General features: G+C 48.2%; 1 pseudogene; it reads left to right on the forward strand.

Annotated features, from left to right (window-relative positions):
* Positions 1–347: 347 nt before the first annotated feature.
* LOC116802654 lies at positions 348–9763 on the forward strand (annotated as a pseudogene).
* Positions 9764–15114: the final 5351 nt, after the last annotated feature.

Genomic DNA, 15114 nt, shown 5'->3' on the forward strand with positions numbered 1-15114 from the left:
GTATATTATTGGATTAAATAATGATTTTATTCATAATATTAAAAAAGAAATGAAAAACATTATCTCACATTTGAATGTGAAAAACGAAGAGAAATATTTTCTTTTTCAATCAAATAATACTGAGAAATGTCTAGCATAAAAAATTGAAATATTTTTCATCTAGAATTGTCTCTTATTAATGATTCGGAAAAAGAAAAATCTTGGTTTTGTTATTATTCTTCGTTGGTTCGTTAAATGGATAAAAATGACTTTGCTTACAAGAACTATTGGAACTATTTATAACGAATTTAATTGATTGTTTTATCATTTATATATAAAGAATTTATGGCAAAATATAGTTATATATACAACCTCAACTCATATGGGACTACCCCCTGAATTTAAGCATATTAATTAGGGGAGGAAAAGAAACTAACAAGGATTTTCTTAGTAGCGGCGAGCGAAAAGAAAACAGTTCAGCACTAAGTCACTTTGTCTATATGGCAAATGTGAGATGCAGTGTATGGAGCGTCAATATTCTAGTATGAGAAATTAATGATTTAAGTCCTTCTTAAATGAGGCCATTTACCCATAGAGGGTGCCAGGCCCGTATAACGTTAATGATTGCTAGATGATGTTTCCAAAGAGTCGTGTTGCTTGATAGTGCAGCACTAAGTGGGTGGTAAACTCCATCTAAAACTAAATATAACCATGAGACCGATAGTAAACAAGTACCGTGAGGGAAAGTTGAAAAGAACTCTGAATAGAGAGTTAAACAGTACGTGAAACTGCTTAGAGGTTAAGCCCGATGAACCTGAATATCCGTTATGGAAAATTCATCATTAAAATTGTAATATTTAAATAATATTATTAAGAATAATGTGCATTTTTTCCATATAAGGACATTGTAATCTATTAGCATATCCCAAATTTATCATAAAATATAACTTATAGTTTATTCCAATTAAATTGCTTGCATTTTAACACAGAATAAATGTTATTAATTTGATAAAGTGCTGATAGATTTATATTATTACAGAGCGTTAATTTTTCGGAATTATATAATGGCATAATTATCATTGATTTTTGTGTTTATTATATGCTCTTGTATGATTAACAATGCGAAAGATTCAGGATACCTTCGGGACCCGTCTTGAAACACGGACCAAGGAGTCTAACATATGTGCAAGTTATTGGGATGTAAACCTAATAGCGTAATTAACTTGACTAATAATGGGATTAGTTTTTTAGCTATTTATAGCTAATTAACACAATCCCGGGGCGTTCTATATAGTTATGTATAATGTATATTTATATTATTTATGCCTCTAACTGGAACGTACCTTGAGCATATATGCTGTGACCCGAAAGATGGTGAACTATACTTGATCAGGTTGAAGTCAGGGGAAACCCTGATGGAAGACCGAAACAGTTCTGACGTGCAAATCGATTGTCAGAATTGAGTATAGGGGCGAAAGACCAATCGAACCATCTAGTAGCTGGTTCCTTCCGAAGTTTCCCTCAGGATAGCTGGTGCATTTTAATATTATATAAAATAATCTTATCTGGTAAAGCGAATGATTAGAGGCCTTAGGGTCGAAACGATCTTAACCTATTCTCAAACTTTAAATGGGTAAGAACCTTAACTTTCTTGATATGAAGTTCAAGGTTATGATATAATGTGCCCAGTGGGCCACTTTTGGTAAGCAGAACTGGCGCTGTGGGATGAACCAAACGTAATGTTACGGTGCCCAAATTAACAACTCATGCAGATACCATGAAAGGCGTTGGTTGCTTAAAACAGCAGGACGGTGATCATGGAAGTCGAAATCCGCTAAGGAGTGTGTAACAACTCACCTGCCGAAGCAACTAGCCCTTAAAATGGATGGCGCTTAAGTTGTATACCTATACATTACCGCTAAAGTAGATGATTTATATTACTTGTGATATAAATTTTGAAACTTTAGTGAGTAGGAAGGTACAATGGTATGCGTAGAAGTGTTTGGCGTAAGCCTGCATGGAGCTGCCATTGGTACAGATCTTGGTGGTAGTAGCAAATAATCGAATGAGACCTTGGAGGACTGAAGTGGAGAAGGGTTTCGTGTGAACAGTGGTTGATCACGAGTTAGTCGGTCCTAAGTTCAAGGCGAAAGCCGAAAATTTTCAAGTAAAACAAAAATGCCTAACTATATAAACAAAGCGAATATAATACACTTGAATAATTTTGAACGAAAGGGAATACGGTTCCAATTCCGTAACCTGTTGAGTATCCGTTTGTTATTAAATATGGGCCTCGTGCTCATCCTGGCAACAGGAACGACCATAAAGAAGCCGTCGAGAGATATCGGAAGAGTTTTCTTTTCTGTTTTATAGCCGTACTACCATGGAAGTCTTTCGCAGAGAGATATGGTAGATGGGCTAGAAGAGCATGACATATACTGTTGTGTCGATATTTTCTCCTCGGACCTTGAAAATTTATGGTGGGGACACGCAAACTTCTCAACAGGCCGTACCAATATCCGCAGCTGGTCTCCAAGGTGAAGAGTCTCTAGTCGATAGAATAATGTAGGTAAGGGAAGTCGGCAAATTAGATCCGTAACTTCGGGATAAGGATTGGCTCTGAAGATTGAGATAGTCGGGCTTGATTGGGAAACAATAACATGGTTTATGTGCTCGTTCTGGGTAAATAGAGTTTCTAGCATTTATGTTAGTTACTTGTTCCCCGGATAGTTTAGTTACGTAGCCAATTGTGGAACTTTCTTGCTAAAATTTTTAAGAATACTATTTGGGTTAAACCAATTAGTTCTTATCAATTATAACGATTATCAATTAACAATCAATTCAGAACTGGCACGGACTTGGGGAATCCGACTGTCTAATTAAAACAAAGCATTGTGATGGCCCTAGCGGGTGTTGACACAATGTGATTTCTGCCCAGTGCTCTGAATGTCAAAGTGAAGAAATTCAAGTAAGCGCGGGTCAACGGCGGGAGTAACTATGACTCTCTTAAGGTAGCCAAATGCCTCGTCATCTAATTAGTGACGCGCATGAATGGATTAACGAGATTCCTACTGTCCCTTTAAGGGGACGCGCATGAATGGATTAACGACGGACGTGTTTTCGTTGCGCTCGTGTACAGATTGCGAAGAACTTGGTTTTCCGTGTTTGGAAAGTAATAAAATCGGTGAATTAGTGCTCCGCGAAAGTCGTGTGCTAATTTTCGTGTGTTATAAACAAGCGGTTTGGAAGTAATTAACAATTAATTGTTGGGAATTTTCCACTTAGCACGTGCTGAAGGCGAACTTACGAGTAAGTTTTTCGAGTAAGCTTTTTGATCAGCTGTCACAAAGCTTATTGGTGGGAGTCACTGCTAAGGTTTGTGTCTAGGGAGAGTTTTAGTGCTACCAGACTCTACCGATAGGTGGAGCTCGAGTTCCAGAGCAACTACCTTTTGTCAGCGAGTAAACGAGCATACGGTTGCTGGCGTCGACGGTAGGTGGAGCCACCATCGTATTTATGCCGATGGAGAGCGACAGCAGCGCGAGTGCCTTGAGCGGAAGTAGTGCCTCGATGAAGTCCAGACGAGGCAGGCGCAGAAGCCATCTGGCATCTAAGAGCTCGGCGCCAACGCAGGCGAAATTGGTTGCCCTGGCATCGAATGGAGTGCCAGAACCCGTTGGGGTACTGGAGGAGCCGTTTTCGTCGCTGGAGGACGCCCGGGCGGCTACGGAGAACGCTGCCATTGATGCTGCCCCCCCCCACGCTGCTGCCACCGCTGCTGATCCTACTGCTGCCCCTGCTGCCGACCACACTGCTGCCTCCGCCGTTTTCACTGCTGCTAAAATTGTTGCCACCACTGCCACTGCCGCCACCGCTGCCGCCCGTGCTGGGCAAGCAGCCATGATGGCAGAGCTGTCGGCCACACAGCGCATGGTGAGAAGCAGCTTCCGCAGACTAGGAGAAGTGGACACGGAAGAGCTCTCATATGCTATCAGCCGCTACGATGAGCTGGTGTTGGCGCTAATGCTCCGGTGCGGAGAGCTGGAGACGCGGCTTGCTATGCCGCCACCGCCGCCGCCGTCGTTGAATCTGTTGAAAAATACGGCCGCCAATGCTCCCCAGATGCAGCAGGTTGCACCCATCGCTGCCCCGCGGACTACCAAGGTCCGCGAGACGTGGTCAGCGGTGGTGAAGTGCGACGACCCTGCGCTATCGGGGAAAGACATAGCGGAAAAGGTGCGAACGATGGTTGCACCCTCTCTCGGAGTCAGAGTACACGAGGTCCGTGAGCTCCGTCGAGGTGGTGGTGCGATCATTCGCACTCCTTCGGTGGGAGAGCTGCAGAAGGTGGTCGCTTCAAAAAGATTCGCCGAGGTTGGCCTAAATGTGGCACGGAATGCGGCCGAGAAGCCGAAGGTCGTCGTATATGACGTCGACACAGCTATCGGCCCTGAGGAGTTTATGAAGGAGCTCCACGAAAACAACTTCGACAGCGAAATGAATCTGGCCCAGTTTAAGAAGTCAGTGCACCTGGTGACCAAGGCGTGGTCGGTAGCTGACGGCGCCACAGTAAATGTGACGCTGGAGGTTGACGACCGGGCGATGGCGAAGCTTGATGTAGGTCGTGTCTACATCAAGTGGTTCTCATTCCGATGCCGGTCACAGGTCCGCACATACGCCTGCCACAGATGTGTGGGTTTCGACCACAAGGTCAGCGAATGCCGGCAGAAGGATAGTGTCTGTCGCCAGTGCGGGCAACAAGGCCACACTGCGGCAAAGTGCCAAAACCCGGTGGACTGCCGGAACTGCCGCCACAGAGGGCAACCCTCGGGGCATTACATGCTCTCGAGCGTTTGCCCGATATACGGGGCGTTGCTGGCGAGGGTGCAAGCTAGACACTAATGTTTAGCTTCATCCAAGCGAACTGTGGCCGAGGCCGAGCTGCGACCATCGAGCTCGGAGTCCGACTCAGGAGATCGGAGTCTATGTTCGCGCTGGTGCAGGAGCCGTATCTCGGCGGGGACGGAATGGATGTGCTGCCTGAAGGAATGAGAATTTTCATCGATCGGCGAGGGAAGGCAGCCATCCTAGTGGATCACCAGGAAGCCATCTGTATGCCAGTGGAGACCCTCACCACAGATTATGGCGTATGTCTGGTCGTGAAAGGGAGTTTTGGCTCAATCTTCCTTTGCGCCGCATACTGCCAGTATGATGCACCTCTGGAACCGTACATCCGGTACATGGATGCGGTCCTGCTGCAGGCCAGCAGAACCCCCGCAATCCTGGGCCTCGACGCGAATGCAGTGTCCCCCATGTGGCTTAGCAAACTCTCTCGTCATGCCGAGGGGCAAGCTAACTACAGACGGGGTGAGCTGCTGTCAGAGTGGATGCTGGAGGCAAGAGTCGCCGCCCTAAACCAGTCAACAGAGGTGTACACGTTCGATAATTACAGAGCTACAAGCGATATCGACGTGACAATCGTCAATGAGGCAGCATCTATGTGGGCCACATATGAGTGGAGAGTGGACGAGTGGGAATTGAGTGACCACAACATCATTACTGTTGTGGCCGAACCAACTACCGCGCGCGCAGTTGAGAGCATAGCTCCTGTGCCGTCCTGGAACTTCTCCAATGCACGTTGGCGATTGTTCAAGGAGGAAATGGTGAGTAGAGCAGCCGAACTTCCGGAAAACTTCTCAGAGTCGCCGTTGGACCAGCAAGTTTCGACCCTGCGCAGTATAGTACATAATGTATGTGATATTGCGCTGGGAAGAAAGTCCATCCGATTGCCCAGCAGGAGAGCACGTTGGTGGACTGCCGACCTCTGTGATGCAAGGCGCGAAGTCCGGAGACTTCGTCGCCTACTTCAAAATGGAAGGCGTCATGATGATGATGCCGCAATAGAGCGTGTATTGGTCGACCTGAGGCGGGCCTCAGCCAACTACAAGAAGCTCATTTGGAGGGCGAAAATGGATGAGTGGAAACGCTTCGTGGGAGATCATGCCGACGACCCATGGGGGCGCGTCTATAAGATTTGCCGAGGCCGCAGGAAGTGCACGGAGATTGGGTGCCTCCGCGTGAATGGCGAGATGATCACCGATTGGGGTGACTGTGCACGAGTGCTCCTCCGCAATTTCTTCCCAGTTGCGGAGTCCGAAGCACCGACTGCCATCGCGGAGGAAGTCCCACCGGCCCTCGAAGTATTCGAGGTTGATGCATGTGTTGCCCGGTTGAAGAGCAGGCGCTCTCCCGGCTTGGACGGCATTAATGGCACTATCTGCAAGGCAGTCTGGCGCGCCATACCCGAGCACCTTGCATCGTTGTTTTCCCGATGCATCCGATTAGGATACTTTCCCGCTGAGTGGAAGTGCCCACGAGTTGTCTCGCTGCTCAAAGGGCCAGATAAGGACAAATGTGAGCCCTCCTCATATAGAGGAATATGCTTGCTACCAGTCTTTGGTAAGGTGCTCGAGGCCATCATGGTGAATCGTGTGAGAGAAGTTCTTCCGGAAGGCTGCAGATGGCAATTTGGATTTCGCCAAGGACGATGTGTGGAGGATGCTTGGAGGCACGTGAAGAGCAGTGTTTGTGCCAGCCCGGCGCAATACGTGCTCGGCACATTCGTGGACTTCAAAGGAGCATTCGACAACGTCGAATGGAGTGCTGCACTCCGCCGACTAGCCGACTTGGGATGCCGGGAGATGGGCTTGTGGCAGAGCTTTTTCTCCGGCCGAAGAGCAGTGATCCGAAGCAGTTCCGGTACTGTGGATGTACCGGTAACTAGAGGCTGCCCGCAGGGGTCAATCAGTGGCCCATTTATCTGGGACATACTGATGGATGTACTGCTTCAGCGTCTCCAGCCGTATTGCCAGCTGAGTGCATACGCGGATGACTTGCTGCTTCTCGTCGAGGGAAATTCCCGAGCTGAGCTAGAGGAAAAAGGTGCAGAGCTGATGTCCATCGTAGAAGCGTGGGGAGCGGAAGTTGGCGTTACCGTCTCGACCAGCAAGACGGTAATAATGCTGCTGAAAGGTGCCTTGAGACGTGCGCCTACGGTGAGGTTTGCTGGAGCGAACCTTCCGTATGTGCGTAGCTGTCGGTACCTTGGCATCACGGTCAGTGAAGGAATGAAATTCCTCACGCACATAGCTTCGCTTCGCCAGCGGATGACCGGAGTCGTTGGAGCATTGGCGCGTGTGCTTCGAGCCGACTGGGGCTTCAGTCCTCGAGCCAGGCGGACCATATATGACGGACTCATGGCACCTTGTGTGCTGTTTGGTGCCCCGGTATGGTATGACACCGCCGAACAGGTAGCCGCCCGGAGACGACTAGCCTCCTGCCAGAGGCTAATCCTGCTTGGATGCCTTTCGGTATGCCGAACAGTGTCCACAGTGGCACTGCAGGTACTTGGCGGAGCTCCCCCGCTTGACTTGGCTGCTAAGTTTTTAGCGGTCAAGTACAAGCTGAAGCGTGGATACCCGCTGGAGGAGAACGACTGGCTATACGGCGAGGACACTACGTGTCTAAGCTGGAAGCAGAGGAAGACTCGCCTAGAGGAGTGCTTGCTGCAGAATTGGCAAAACAGATGGGATGACGACAGCGAACCAGGACGGGTGACGCACAAGTTCATCCCATACGTCACTCTCGCCTATCGAGATCCAAGCTTTGGATTCTCGATGAGGACGTCTTTCCTGCTGACAGGTCACGGGTCGTTTAACGCATTTTTGCAAGGGAGAGCCCTCAGCGATACCACTGCTTGCGCTTGTGGTGATCCATATGAGGACTGGATGCACATATTGTGCGCTTGTCCTCTATATGCAGATTTGCGAAACCTCGATGGACTTGGAGTGCAGCGCCTTGGCGAAAACTGGACCTTCAATAGAATCCTGGAAGATCAGCAGAGGATTCAACGGCTGGCAGCGTTTGCGGACGAGGTGTTCCGTAGGAGGAGGGGTATTTAGCCCAAAACTTCGCCGTGTGGTTAGCGGGCGAGAATACTTCCACAGCCCGCTATTGCTTGTCGTAAGAGGCGACTAATATAGCGACTGGTTCCTCTAACCATGCTTGTCGGAGCAAAAGGAGGAGGCCCACCGAGCCTCTCTTTCGGTACCACGGGTTGTGCTGCTCCAAGACAGCACATTGAGGTAGGCCCCCTGGTGGGAGTATCGTGGTGGCTGTGGTTGATACCCATATCGCGGGTAGAGCCTTCGTGTTCGACGTTTGAGTTACGGTGCTAGTTGCGCAAAACTCGGGTGCTGTGACCCAGAGATCAGTAGAGATTTTAGGTAGATCTCGCTCCTCAGCAAGGGGGAGTGCTTGCCCGGCAAGCAAGTACTCGAATTGCTACCGGGGTGGTCGCTATGTACATAGCTATAGCTTCCAGTCCGGGACGTTTGTCTGGCGTATCCAGACTCATGCACCATGTTGATACATGCACCACTTGTGGGTGTTCAGGGTGTCGTGGTTGTAATCCCTTCAGTGTGGAACACGCCACGTAAAACAAGTTCGGAGAGGTCCGAAAGTCACTGTCCCTATCTACTATCTAGCGAAACCACAGCCAAGGGAACGGGCTTGGAATAATTAGCGGGGAAAGAAGACCCTTTTGAGCTTGACTCTAATCTGGCAGTGTAAGGAGACATAAGAGGTGTAGAATAAGTGGGAGATATTAGACCTCGGTTTGGTATCGTCAATGAAATACCACTACTCTTATTGTTTCCTTACTTACTTGATTAAATGGAACGTGTATCATTTCCTAGCCATTATACGGATATATTTATTATATCTTATGGTATTGGGTTTTGATGCAAGCTTCTTGATCAAAGTATCACGAGTTTGTTATATAATCGCAAACAAATTCTTTAATAAAACGATGCATTTATGTATTTTTGATTTGAAAATTTGGTATAACTCCAATTACTCAGGTATGATCCAATTCAAGGACATTGCCAGGTAGGGAGTTTGACTGGGGCGGTACATCTCTCAAATAATAACGGAGGTGTCCCAAGGCCAGCTCAGTGCGGACAGAAACCACACATAGAGCAAAAGGGCAAATGCTGACTTGATCTCGGTGTTCAGTACACACAGGGACAGCAAAAGCTCGGCCTATCGATCCTTTTGGTTTAAAGAGTTTTTAACAAGAGGTGTCAGAAAAGTTACCATAGGGATAACTGGCTTGTGGCGGCCAAGCGTTCATAGCGACGTCGCTTTTTGATCCTTCGATGTCGGCTCTTCCTATCATTGTGAAGCAAAATTCACCAAGCGTTGGATTGTTCACCCATGCAAGGGAACGTGAGCTGGGTTTAGACCGTCGTGAGACAGGTTAGTTTTACCCTACTAATGACAAAACGTTGTTGCGACAGCATTCCTGCGTAGTACGAGAGGAACCGCAGGTACGGACCAATGGCACAATACTTGTTCGAGCGAACAGTGGTATGACGCTACGTCCGTTGGATTATGCCTGAACGCCTCTAAGGTCGTATCCGTGCTGGACTGCAATGATAAATAAGGGGCAATTTGCATTGTATGGCTTCTAAACCATTTAAAGTTTATAATTTATTTTATAAACGACAATGGATGTGATGCCAATGTAATTTGTAACATAGTAAATTAGGAGGATCTTCGATCACCTGATGCCGCGCTAGTTACATATAAAAGCATTATTTAATACAATGACAAAGCCTAGAATCAATTGTAAACGACTTTTGTAACAGGCAAGGTGTTGTAAGTGGTTGAGCAGCTGCCATACTGCGATCCACTGAAGCTTATCCTTTGCTTGATGATTCGATAAATAAATGATTTTTTCCTGTAGCCAAACACCTCGTCATCAATTTAGTTTTTTTTTTTTTTTTTTTTTTTTTTTTTTTTTAGCGTGCGTTTATTTATTTAAAATCTGTCCTAGTGGACAATAATTAAATGGTTTTGCGGGGGAACATTAGCTTAAGGGATACTATTGTACATGTATTTGTGGCGGGTTTTATATGTGTTGTCTATTGTTGTGGAAGATCGAGAGGGTGTCTCCTCATGAGACGTCTGCTTGTTTGGCTATTGTCTAACAGGTTGGTGGCGAGGTGGTTAGGGTGGTTTTCGAGCCTTTTCAGGTATCTCTCGCTGAGCCTGGAGATTTCATCAGCGACTTGTGGGATTCCAAGTTCCCTATGTATGGCGACATTCTCGTGGTAGGGATGCGCATTACAGGCAATTCTCAAGCACCTATTCTGGAACCGCTGTATACGCAGGCGATTCGTGTGGCTTGCCGTGCCCCATAGCTGTATCCCGTAGGTCCAGATGGGCTTGAGAATTGCCTTGTACACCAGGATTTTGTGGTTCTGCCTTAGCTTGGACCCTCTCCCAATAAGCCAATGCATCTGCCTCAGACGCGCATCGGCCTGTATGCGTTTGCTGACGATGTGGGGACGCCAAGTGAGCCTGCGGTCCAGGGTAAGTCCTAGGTACTTGGGTGCGGGTGCGTTGGGAATGATGACTCCGTTTAGCGTGACCGGTGGGCAGTCTCCTCTCCTTAGTGCAAATGTTGTTTGGGTAGATTTTTCCGCGTTCACTACGATGTTCCACCTGCTGAGCCAGGGATGTAGCGCGTCCATTTGCCTTTGGATTGTTTCGGAGGCTTCTCGTGGGTCGGATGAGGAGGCGAGGAAAGCCGTGTCATCTGCATAAGTCGCTATAGTTAGGTTCCTGGAGGGGATTATGGGAAGGTCTGCGGTGTAAAGGGTGTACAGTATTGGTCCGAGCACACTGCCTTGCGGAACTCCAGCTCTGATCAGTCTGGGTAGGCTTATTGCACTTCCGCATCTGACTTGGAATGCTCTTCCCTCAGTGTAGGATTTGAGGAGGGTAAAATGGGGGCTTGGGAGGTAGGATTTGAGTTTATGGAGGAGTCCAGGATGCCAAACTCTGTCGAATGCCTGCTTCACGTCGAGCATTACAGCGCAGCAGTATTTCTTTTGCTCGAATGCCTCGAGGATCCGTTCGACTAGCCGGTGGCATTGCTCTGGTGTTCCGTGGGAGCGCCTGAAGCCAAACTGGTGATCGGGGATCAAACCAGCCTCATCCAGTACTGGCAATACTCTGCGCAAAAATACTCTTTCGAGTATTTTGGAGAGGATTGCCAGCAAACTAATCGGACGATAGGAGGCGAGATTGGCTTCAGGCTTACCAGGCTTGAGGAGGACAATAACCTCTGCTCTTTTCCACTCTTCCGGGAAGTACCCTAGCCGGAAGCAGCTGTTGTAAATGCTGGCCAGCATTTGTGTGCAGCGGAATGGGAGCATTTTTAGGGCCGCCGCATCTATACGATCCAGGCCTGGAGATTTGTTGTTCTTCAGTAGAGCAATCTCCTGCGCAACTTCCTCAGGGTCGACTGGTTCCAACGGGGGACCGGGAGAGCTTGGGCTATTGAGAAACCGGGCTGTTTCAGCATGTTCTTCGGCAGTGCAGCAGTCGAACGGAGAGAAGGCGTTGTAAAGGTGTTCGGCGAAAGCTTCTGCTCTTTCAGCATCCGAAAGGCACCAGGATCCATCTGCTTTGCGCACTGCGGAAACCTTTTTGGCTGGTCGTTTAATGTGGCGGGTGACGTTCCACAGATTGTGGTCTGGGTCCCCGGGAGAGAGTTCCTCGAGGAATCTGAGGAAGGAGTCCTGGCGTAGGCTGGAGATCTTGTCCTTCAACTCCTTTGTGGCGTGATTGAGCGCTGTTTTGTCTCTTGGATTGCGCGTCAAGAACCAAACTCTCCTGAGACGCCTCTTCTCAGTCACGAGTGCCGCAATTTCCGGGGACCAGAGGTGGAGGTCCCTGCTAGGTGTTCTCGCAGTCTTTGGTGGCGGTGGGCTTGCGAATTCCGCAGCGTTTTGCATCTGCCTGGTGAGATTCCCGATAGCTTCATCAATGTTCCTGGGTGTGTTGAGGATGGGGTTCGGATTGACGGTGGAGAGCATCCAGGACGCGAACTTGGCGGCGTCGGTATATTTTCCAGTGAGCCTTCTGAGCGGGGTTTTCCTGAGGACTGGCGTGTTGATTAGCACGTTTATTGCACAGTGGTCTGACAGGAGATCAGCATTTGTTGTGCAGCTGATCTTCGCATGCCCTATGCCTTTCGACACAGCAAAGTCCAGTAGGTCTGGAGTCTTGAGGGGATTCGTTGGCCAGTGAGTGGGCTCGCCAGTGGAGTGGCAGTCCAGTCGGTGGCGTTGCAGGTACCCAAACAGAGTTTTCCCTTTGGGGTTGTTGGCGCGCGATCCCCACCAAGAATGTTTGGCGTTATAATCTCCAGCTGCTATGAAGCGGGGCCCAAAATGCTCGAAGAACTCACTGAGGTGAGATGCTGTTATGCGGTATCTGGGGGGAAAGTAGACCGCTCCAATGTCTAAATCTCCTTGCGGGCTGACAATCCTGATGACAGGACATTGTGCCCAGTCTTGCTGAAACGCGGGCAGCTCTAGGTATTGAATACCGCTCCTGATGAGGATGGCTGCTCCACCGCGTGCTCTGCCAGAAGGATGGTCTGCATGGATGAGGTCATATCCGCTGATATTAAAGTGGGATCTGGGGGAGAAGTGGGTTTCGGCTACGAGTAGGATATCGATCTGGTGGGTCTTCAGATGGTGCTCGACTATGGCCTTGCTGTTCTGCAGGCCGTTCGCATTCCAGACGACTAGGTGGAGCTTTAGTTGCATGACTTGCTGTTGAGAATGGTGGCCACCAGCTGTGTCATCTGGGTGAACATGCGCTCCATCATCCTTTCCATCATTCCTTCCATGCGAGCGAACATCGCTTCTATCTGACCGGAGTGTGGGGTTTCTGTTTGGGTTTGGACTGGGGTTGTGGGATTCTGCGGTGCTGCGTGCACTCCGTTGAGGGCGTCTCGGTAGCTCCTGCCAGAGGTGACGTTTGGTGATGCCACGGGCGGCGCCTTGTTAGCATTAGCGACGGGCCTTGTTTTCGGAGCAGCGAGTGCTTTGGCCCTTTTGTATGCAGGGCATCCCTTGAAAGACGCAGGATGGTCCGCCTGGCAGTGGAAGCAGCACGCTTTGTCGTCCTCCCTCTTCTCACATGCCCTCGATTCGTGAGGGCCTCCACACTTTACACATCGGTATTCCAGGAAGCAGTAACGCTGTGTATGACCGAATCCTTGGCACCTGAAGCATTGAGGCACGTCGTTGAACTTCTGCGGCGGTTCAATGGTTACTACCGACCTGCAGATCCGCTTGACTTGGTAGACGTCTTTGTTGTTGCTGGAAGGCTCCAGGTTGGCGAAGAATATTCCCAGCGGTTCTTTAGTTCTTCTGCCAATGGGATTGTGCAGATCTCTAACAGCGTGCCCTTGTCTGCGAAGGTCTTCAATGATTTCCTCACGATCGGTGGAGTGGTGGAGTCCTTTGATGACAACCTTGTATGCACGTTCATCTTTCGGCTGGAAAGTCCGATGCCTCTTGTTTTGGGCCACAAGTTGGAGACGCAGAGCTGTATAGGACTCTTTGTCCGGCATCATGACACGTACGTTGTTGCCATTCACGGTCTTGTAGGTAAAATTGTTCTTCGGGCCTACAAGAGTCGTGATCATCTTGACGAGTGCCGAGATGTTGGTCACATCGGGGATAAAAATCGGAGGTGGCTTGATGGTCTTCGGGGTGGGCTTGGTTTCTCGGGGGTCTTGGGCTTGGAATCGTCTTTAGGTCCGGGTTCGTCATCAGAGCTCTCTTGGTCGTACTCGTCTTCTTCGGTCGAGAGTAAAGCGAAGGCGTTGTTGGCGAGCTTCTTGCGCAGAGCTGCGCTAGTGCTTGGCTTATCTTCCAGCTCCTCTCCCTGTGCTTTCTTTGCCGGTTTTCGCTTTATCTCGCCCGGCTCTGTATGCGAGGTGCTTCCCTCGCTGCTGGAGCTGCTCTTGCGTGTTCTCAGAGCCTTTTTGCGTGGTGTTGTTCCAAGCTTGTGGGTGCGCGGGGGGCCTGCCAGTCCATCTTCTCCAAAGTTGATAAGGAGTGAGGAGGGGGGGGGGGGGAAGCTGGGCACCGTAAGCCGGTGAGCCAGGCAGCACGTGGCTGCTGCTTTGCAATTATACCGCTGCTTCGAGCACTGGGTTTTTTGCGCTGATAACACGCACACTCGGGTGTGCGATGGTGTTAGTGCGAACTACCGTTAGGTACGTTGGCTGGGCCAATCAAAACGCGCGACAAGATCACGCGACGCGAAGTGGCTGGGCAAAGTAACGGGACTTACAACTGTGAACAATTTGCTAACAATTTGCTAACAATTTGCTGTCGATCCGCAGGCACGTCTGCACTCGTCGAGTGTTCGATCGCGACTCATCAATTTAGTGACGCATATGATATTGTCCTTATCATATAATTTTTGATATAAAGACTTTAAAGAATTGTATCAAGTTGCCAAACACCTCGTCATCAATTTAGTGACGCATATGATATTGTCCCTATCATATAATTAATATACAGACTTTAATGAATTGTGTCAAGTTGCCAAACACCTCGTCATCAATTTAGTGACGCATATGATATTGTCCCTATCATATAATTTTTGATATATAGACTTTAAGAATTGTATCAAGTTGCCAAACACCTCGTCATCAATTTAGTGACGCATATGATATTGTCCCTATCATATAATTAATATAAAGACTTTAATGGATTGTGTCAAGTTGCCAAACACCTCGTCATCAATTTAGTGACGCATATGATATTGTCCCTATCATATAATTAATATAAGACTTTAATGAATTGTGTCAAGTTGCCAAACACCTCGTCATCAATTTAGTGACGCATATGATATTGTCCCTATCATATAATTTTTGATATAAAGACTTTAAAGAATTGTATCAAGTTGCAAACACCTCGTCATCAATTTAGTGACGCATATGATATTGTCCCTATCATATAATTAATATACAGACTTTAATGAATTGTGTCAAGTTGCCAAACACCTCGTCATCAATTTAGTGACGCATATGATATTGTCCTTATCATATAATTTTTGATATAAAGACTTTAAAGAATTGAATCAAGTTGCCAAACACCTCGTCATCAATTTAGTGACGCATATGATATTGTCCCTATCATATAATTAATATAAAGACTTTAATGGATTGTGTCAAGTTGCCAAACACCTCGTCAT

This window comes from Drosophila sechellia, unplaced genomic scaffold, assembly GCF_004382195.2.
Source record: "Drosophila sechellia strain sech25 unplaced genomic scaffold, ASM438219v1 U_193, whole genome shotgun sequence".
Classification (NCBI taxonomy): Eukaryota; Metazoa; Arthropoda; class Insecta; order Diptera; family Drosophilidae; genus Drosophila; species Drosophila sechellia.